This window comes from Phaethon aethereus, assembly GCF_964289735.1.
Source record: "Phaethon aethereus genome assembly, chromosome: 1".
Lineage (NCBI taxonomy): Eukaryota > Metazoa > Chordata > Aves > Phaethontiformes > Phaethontidae > Phaethon > Phaethon aethereus.
The window spans coordinates 174,094,139-174,102,464 of NC_138575.1; positions in this window are offsets into that span (position 1 = coordinate 174,094,139).

Below are 8,326 nucleotides of genomic sequence, written 5' to 3' on the forward strand. Positions count from 1 at the left end.
ATAGACCAAGTAAGGCAAGACCACACCATTGTCGTAGAGTTATTAGGTGGTTTGCACCAGTCAGGAAACCAGCTCTTAAAGTTAGCATCTTAATTTAGTAACTACTGAAACAGAAGGACAGCTTGCACCTCAAAAATCAGTATTTTTAACCTCTGTCTAAAGTCAGTTATATTGTTACTAGTGATTTCCCTTCACTAGACTAATTTCCCTGCCTTAACAGCTACAGAATTTTTAATACAAGAGAAGTCTCCCACCTGATTTCAACTGAAAGGACTTGCCAACACTTAGAAGGAACCATCTATGGCCTTTCAGAGCATGTCCTAACTTTCTTCAAGTACCATTAGCTTTTCTTTCATCTACAAATCACACCTTGCTCAAATCTCTACACGCACACATACAGGAAAAACTATTAAAAACATAATTGGGTAATATGGGTAATTTGCCAGTTATTACCCATTCATCTTCTTTTCCAAATGGAAGAACTTTTTCTGATCTCAACATTTGTTTTCATATTAGTGGACTTTGATATCTTTCAGGCACTACTGTGGAGGGTAAAACTTGAGGATGACATTTGAGTGACAGGAACCATTATCACTTCAGATGTTAAGGAAGTCATCTGACCTCCAAAGTAGTCAATAACTCAAAAGAAAAAAAGACATACTTTCTTAGGTTTCTCCACCACTATCCTTGAAGACAGACTGTACTGGTTTGGGCTGGGATAGTTTTCTTCATAGTAGCTCATACAGTGCTGTGTTTTGGATTTGTGACCAAAACAGTGTTGATAACACAGGGATGTTTTAGCTGTGGCTGAACAGTACTTACACAGCACTAAGGCCTTTTCTCTTTCTCACAGTGCCCCAGCAGCCAGCAGGCTGGGGGTGCACAAGAAGTTGGGAGGGGACACAGCTGAGATAGCTAACCCCAGCTGACCAAAGGGATATTCCATACCATATAACGCCACGCTCAGCAATAAAACGGAGGGAAGGGAGGAAGGGGGGACATTTGGAGTTATGGCATTTGCCTTCCCAAGTAACCGTTACACACGATGGAGCCTTCCTTTCCTGCAGATGGCTAAACATGGGCCTGCCGATGGGAAGTAGTGAATGAATTCCTTATTTTGCTTTGCTTGTGCACACAAAGCAAAGCTTTGTTTTACCTGTTAAACTGTCTTTATCTCAACCCACAACTTTTCTCACTTTTACCCCACTTTTACCATTCGGATTTTCTTCCCCATTCACCATGGGGGAAGTGAGAAAGTGGCTGTGTGGTGTTTAGCTGCATACCAGGGTTAACCCACAAGACAGACTTTAATCAAATAATAGCGTCTATTGACAGAATCACAGAATCACAAAATTGTTGAGGTTGGAATGGACGTCTTACAATCACGTAGTCCAATGCCCCTGCTCAAGCACACTCAGCTAGAGTGTGTTGCCTAGCATGGTGTCTGGTTGGGCTTTGAATATCTGCAAGGATGGAGACTCCGCAACCTCTCTGGACAATATGTTTCAGTGTTTGACCAACTCTGCAGTAAAGAAGTGTTTTCTTGTATTCAGATGGAATTTAATGATTTTTAATTCGTTTCCATTGCCTCTTGTTCTGTCAGTGGGCACTACTGAGAAGAATGTGGCTGCCTCTTCCTCATTGCCTCCCCTGATGAGATCCCCCTAAGCCTTCTCTTCTCCAGGCTGAACCCTCCCAGCTCTCTCAGACTCTCTTCCTATGAAACATGCCCCAGTCCCTTAATCATCTTGTGATTAAAAGTGGCCCTGCACTGGACTCATTCCAGTAAGTCCATCTCTTTCTTGTACTGTGTAGTCCAGAACTGGACACAGTACTCCAGATGTGGCCTCACGAATGCTGAAGAGAAGTATCACCTCCCTCAACCTGTTGGTCATGCTCTTACTAACATAGTCCAGGAGACTGCTGGCCTTTTTTGCCATGAAGGGTGCATTGCTGGCTCACGGTCTTCTTGTTGTCCACCTCCTGGACAACTTCCACTCCAAAGACCTTCTGTGCAAAGCAACTTTCCAGCCAGAGGGCCCCCAGCATGTACTGGTGCCTGTGGTTATTCCTCCACAGATGTAAGACTTTGCCTTTACCATTGTTGCTGTTGATGAGATTCCTCTCTGCCCTGTTTTCCAGCTTGTCAAGGTCCCTCTGAATGGTGGCACAACCACCTGGCACATCAACCAGTCTGTCCAGTTTTGTATCATCTGTGAACCTACTGAAAGTGCACTGTGGTCCTTTATCCAGGTTATAAATGAAGATGGTGAACAATATTGACCCCAGTACTAAGCCATGGGATACATCACTGGTGACTTCATTAGATTAGATTCAACCATCTAAACCATCGACCTTACTTCTTATGATGAGTGACAATTTCTCTTCTCCCTAAACTGTATGTAAACAATATAAATTGCTACTTCGCCACAGGGAAGACCAAGCCAGAATTAATAACTTTGAAAAGCAGTCCATGTTCTCTCTCTGTAATTATATACATCTTCTCTTCATGGGACAGTGCTAACCTGTTTCCTTCTTCTTTTTCTCCTATCCTTGCCACATCCCATCTCTGACAACCATGGTAGGTAGAAAAGATTAAGGGCTTCCTTGAACTCTTCATTTAATAATGAAAAAGAAGGAAGGAGGTAATCACCCATACATTGGAAACTCTGTTATTATAAAGTCAATTAAATGCAAACTATCTCCACTTCTGCCTTCTAATTAATTTATTGTAATTAATAAAATGTACTGATTTATTTTCATTCTTCTGTTGCAACAAAGATGACTATTTAAAAGTTTGCAAAAAGAAAGAGTAGTAGAAGCCCAAAAACTGAAATCCATATACAGGAGGCTGTTTAAATGTAAATATAAATTTGTATTAGAAGCAAAGCAGATGAATGTAATAAATAGGCATATTAAATTGCAATGCTCCCACTGAGTCAAATAGTATTTAATCACTTGCAGTTTTGTGTGAGTAAGTACTAAAGGTGTTGCTCTGTGATGAACATCCAAGCTAATCTGAATACACAGGCACATTATCTTATAAGCACTAGTACTGTGAAAGGTAAAATACATAACCGCTTTGATTTATTCAACAAGGTACGGAATATGCATTCAGGCAAATATATGACCACACAGTAGAAGCAGACATCATATATAGTGTACAGACGAGGGAAACTTTAACCACTACTTTATATATTTTAATTTCACAGTAAATTTCATGTTTGTAAAAAATAAATATTAGTTTACTGAGCTTAAAGATGGTCATGTACAAAATTAATGTCCCAGATGACAAGCTTTCTCTATAGTTGTCATGAGCAGTGTGCCATACAAACAGGAGGAGTCCCCGGCTCTGGCCCCTGGGCTCCTCATGCAGAGTCTCTGAACAGAAGGTGGCCACATGTCCCTTCTATTACTTTCTCCTAATTTGTGCTTAATGGAGTGATCCTTAGTCACTACTTTGAAGTAATGATGGTGGACACCCATCTGTTTCTAGTTCCAGATGGATAGAGCTCAGAATAAGGCACCTGCAAGCCGTATCTAAGACATTCCCTGCTCTCAGTATTTTTGTGTTCACCACTCCTAGGTGACTGCACAAAGGCACAGGGAATTTCAGGTGGCTCCATATTCAGGGGTCTCTGACTCCATGCGTCATTCAAGGCAGGCAGAGACAGCCTGACTCAGAGCTTTGCATGCCAGTGTAAGTGGCAGACACCTCACTGCATCCTCTGGCTATGTCTGACCTTCCCTGAACTGCTTTAATGTTCTTCTTGAGACCTCCGTCAGTTCTCCCCATAAAACCAGGGAGAAACTCAGGACCAAGACTATGGACAGATGCAGATTCTAAAATCCTCACAAAACAGCACCAAACACAAAGGGTTAATTACTCCCTTGTAACAGCTACAAGGAAGTATCTGCCTACCTCTATCAGTAGATAGGGATTTTCAGTACACGTGTTCACGCATGTCCAGATATGGCTTGTTAGGGGTCTTGGGCTGGGGTCTGCCCTACCTGTTGCTGCTTCTGCCTCCCAGCCCCGTGCAGTGCCTCCAAGTCACAGCAGCTATTACATTCTGTTACATCAAAGCTTCAAGGAAGGATCAGACTTGAGAGCTTCTGTTATATTTCAGAGTGACCCAGTACAATAGACAGAAAAATAGGTGAAAGGTTTATTCATTATTTCTGGCACCACAAGATGAATCTTCAGGAGGCTCTTCAAGCCTTATGAACACCTTTATCATCTTCTTGCTAGAGGGAAAGCAGTGCCCTTACTTCTGACTGCAGGTTCTTGCGCCTTCCTCTGAGGCATCCGGCTCTGGGCTCTGTCAGAAACAAATTACTGGCCTGGATGGTGGGTAGGTCTAACTTAGTGCGTCCATACCTCTATAATGGAAAGCACTAAAAGCAGAAGTGCCCTTCTTTCTACCAGCCTTCACAACAGAGTGATTCAAAATATGATATCGCCATTGAAATATGACCAATATCGAAGTTAGGTTCCCCCTCACTTTTAACTGTAATAATTGATTTAATTGATTTGGTTTTCCACACTCTCTCTCAAAAAACCAAATATTTTCATCCAGATACTCGTTAGCCCAAAGATCACAGGACAGGACAATATACACAAGTCTGAATAGCATACATAGTGCTAATTTAATTTAATCACAACCTATTAAGTATTTACATAAATACAATCCTCCAAGGAAATATGTTTTTATTTTGCCAAAAGTAGTTCCTTGAAGGATGATAGGGTAAGAAATACAACACATATTATTACAAATAATTACTTAGAGGTGAATGTACTAATTTTAATTATATTGGGTAATCCTAAGGCTTCCCATACTTTAAAAAAATCATTCATTTTGCTTGCACTAGTTTATAGTTGCTTTCAGATACTGGCAGTACTTTTTTTCTCCTGAAAAAAGGCAGGACTTTTCTGAAAGTCCTGAAAGTCCTGACTTCTCCTGAAGTCCTTCCTTCCATCCCCTTGGAAGGACACTGTCTCAGTCCCTCTCTGCCTGAAGTAATATAAAGACTCAGATAGTCTTCATCTGACTGGGCAACAGCAGAGAATGAAACAGCCCCCCACCTTGCCATGATCCAAGACAAGAGCAGCTGTTCCAAGACGGGTGGCACTTTCCCTACCCTCTTCAGAGGATGCTTTCTGAGGTGCAGAGCTACATCCACAGCAATTCCTTCCCTAGTTTGCATCTCCTGCCAGATGATTTTAGGACTTAAACCAAAGCAAATCTATGCTTCAATGCAGGAAGCTCTCTTTCCGGAACAGGGCTCTTGGGTAACAACTTTATAATACAATAAAATAGTGCTGTTCACACCCCCCCCCCCATGTATTCTCCATTAAAAGTACTATTCAATTAAGACTATTTCAAAGATAAGGAGAATTTGACTGTAAAAAAAATTTGATTTTACTGTTCAAACAAGAAGGTTGAATAATAGAAACTGGTCTAGACTTGAGCCATTCTGTAGCTCAGAGTTGCTCAGAGTTCACAGTAATGCTCACAGTGGTAAAAATAATCCAGTATTTGAACAAAGCGGTTCTGCTTGAAAACTGCTGACCTATAGAGTCCTATGCACTTAGTCTTTTGAAAGGTTAAACAAATTGTTCTCTAAAATGAAATTTACATCCAAAGCTCTAACTCTAAAAAACCTCAGCCCACCTCTTGCCTCTCTCTAGAAAAATGTAAATTCCCTAGGAGTTTTCTAGCCACACACATATGCCTCTGTGCGGGTATCTGCCTCCTTTGGAGCAAGCATCTTGGTATCTACCTCACATCTAAAATGGGTGAGGAGTGTCCAGAGATGATACTCCCCTGACAAAAACCTGAAAAGACTTTGGTGCAATACATGTTTTCAGGGGTTGCCTAACCCAGGAGTCAATGCTGGGCACTTCAAAAAACAGATCCTATATTATAAAATAAATGTGACCACAGCTGGTGTGGTAGCAAGGGACTCTTGTTTTAGTCATAGTTCATGACATGCTGTTTCATTTGTGATTGGTACCCTGCTTGCATCCAGGAAAAGAAGGTGGCCACCGCTGTGCTGCCTCCTATCTAACAAACCAGCAGTTAGTATGCTGTCCTGAGTGAAGGACACTGCAGTTTCTTAGTCTGGGCATTAACTCATTTATATTTTGCATGTGCTCAAAGAGAAAGCACAAGGAAAAGCAGGTGCTGAAGCCTTTTGCCTAAAGAAAATGTCCAAACTACAGATTCTGAAGACAGGAGGTTCCATCTCCCTGCACATCAGAAGCTTGGAGAAATAACCATCCTGTGTTCTTCAGATGGTGCCCGTGGTGCAGCTAAGAGTCATTTAGCTGTTTTGCGCTAGTTACAAGAACAGGTAAATAAACAGAATTGCAGCATCTATATTTTGCTACAAAAATGAATGAATAAAAACCATCTTATAGCTATCAAAGTTATTGCCATACTTGTGTTGTATGAAGTGCTGTTTGAGATTAGCAATACCGGTGGTTTTTTTACTTTTTATAAGCATATATAACACAAAGTTTAAGACCAATTTATTTTGTCTTAGAACATGAGAGAGATTTAAAACATCACTTGTACTGTCTATATATGCCTTTATCTGTCCATAAGCCTCCTGCTATGTTTCACAAGGTAGATCCACAAGTTGTGTCTTCTAGCTACACTCTACTCAGCCTCCTGAAAAAAAATAATTTCATCGCTCAGCACAAATTCTCTCCTTTTTACTTCCTGCAGCACAATAGAGTTTTTGAATTCTCCATTTTTTGAATTCTCTAAAATGTTATGCCTGTTTTAAGTGTGAAAGGTACTTTATAGCTTGAGATAGATGGGGAAAGACTGTCCAGCTGAGTCCACCTCAAACCTTCCAGGTGGTTTAGCTACCCCTTTCTAGACTTCATCCTGAGCACACACTTGCCTCTGAGAGTAATGAATGCCTCTCAGTGACCATGGTGTGGCCCTTTTTATTCATAAGTGTTCATTTGTCTTCAGTTAACAACAGAATTCACTCAAAAATTATACCCATGAGAGGCATTCTAACATTTAAACCAAATAGCTGATACTTTTGTTTCTGAACAGATCATGCAGCAAACACCATATTAGATACTTGACAGCCTTTAGGCTGGGAGCTAGTGCAAATACCTTTCTATAAAAGAAATATTTAATCTTACTATATCCACTTAGTTTTTTGTAATGCAGATTCACTGAAAACTGAGACTGATATCGATTTGCAGTTATCAATTCTAGAACATACTTACAATTTAGTGCAATTTACAGTTTGAGCGCTAGGTGGAAATAGAGCAATGAAAATAAGACCTGTTATCAAATCTTCAGCACAACAAATGGAAGCGCTTTCTCCAACACACATGACTGAAATCCCAGAAGAGAGAAATGGCAGCTTAAATCCACTTCGTTTTATTGGGGACCTCTGTCATTCTCATTTCTTGCACACAAGAACAAGAGAAGATACTCTCCCTAGTCTTCTTAAATTTGACTTTTAATTTTTCTTTCTTTGCTGACTTGCTTTAAATTTTGGGATACATGTATTCAGAGTGCTCAGATATATTTCTGTGGATTGCTGTTCAGTTATTTCGGTGGAAATTAAACGTGCATTAAACATGTAGCAATTTTTACTCTATTGTTATTGCAGTTTTGCAAAATTTTAGGTTGAACATATACTTAGACTGAGCTGCTTTTGTCTGCTGTCATTTGCTTATCATAGATTGTAAATAAATAAATAGTGAAAATAGAAATTAATGCTTTCCTTTCACTCACTGCATGCTTATGCAGCAAGAAAAGCACAGCTAGTAAAGTCATCCTAATTTTACTCCTTTGTATAACCCAGTTCTAGGAGCCTCTTTATTATAATTCTAAATATTTTCAGCTCAAGAAAGAGAACTGAGATGGTATTTAGCTTTGGATGATAGCCATCTTTTAGATATTGTGTTGCTTGTGGAAAACTTGGCTCCAGAAAAATCCATATGCAGAATGCAACTGCAGCAAAAAGCCCACAGGAACAAGGAGGAATGATGTAGCACTTCATTGGAAAACACAAAGCAGAACTGAGCTGCACAACAGCAGTGCTGGTCCAAGCATGCGTGGTCAGGATAGGACATCCAGGCATTCTCATCTTATTTCCAAGAAATGATCAATCATAGTGTAAGACCACCCATTTGAAAGGATACAGTCATGATTTATTCAGCCTCAAAAGGGACTGACCTAGTCATCCCTCACCCCTTTCAGTACTGTCTGCAGAGCTTGAAAGGTCTGGGATAAGAAGCTGGTATAGTAGCAAAGGACATCTCTAGTTTTATTTAGAGTTCATGACA